The sequence below is a fragment of the Apostichopus japonicus genome, chromosome 1, assembly GCF_037975245.1.
Source record: "Apostichopus japonicus isolate 1M-3 chromosome 1, ASM3797524v1, whole genome shotgun sequence".
Lineage (NCBI taxonomy): Eukaryota > Metazoa > Echinodermata > Holothuroidea > Aspidochirotida > Stichopodidae > Apostichopus > Apostichopus japonicus.
The window spans coordinates 1,102,527-1,102,916 of NC_092561.1; positions in this window are offsets into that span (position 1 = coordinate 1,102,527).

The window sequence follows — 390 nt, forward strand, 5'->3', positions numbered from 1 at the left end:
AAGCAAGTAATTCATGGTGACAGTGCGCTTTTTGTTTGAATTAGCATCTCCCCATGATAATCATTATGAAAGCTGCATAATTTTGCAGCAACTTAATCCGTTGTAGTGAAATAATAGTGTTGAGGAGAGAATAAATCATACATTTTAAATATGTGATTGTTCCTTTACTTTTTGTTTTGTCTCATGGCTCTCGGTATAGGCATAGTAGCCTACCATGATAACTCCATCCACAGCAAATTTCACAAATCATCTCATTGGTGCAGTGTAAAAGCATGCATCACCACCAGTCTCTGTACAAAGATAACTACAAAATCTTTCATGTTTGCTAAGTATGCTCTAAGATTCAATAACAATGCAGTAGAGATCAAGAAAATGGGAAAGAAAATCAAA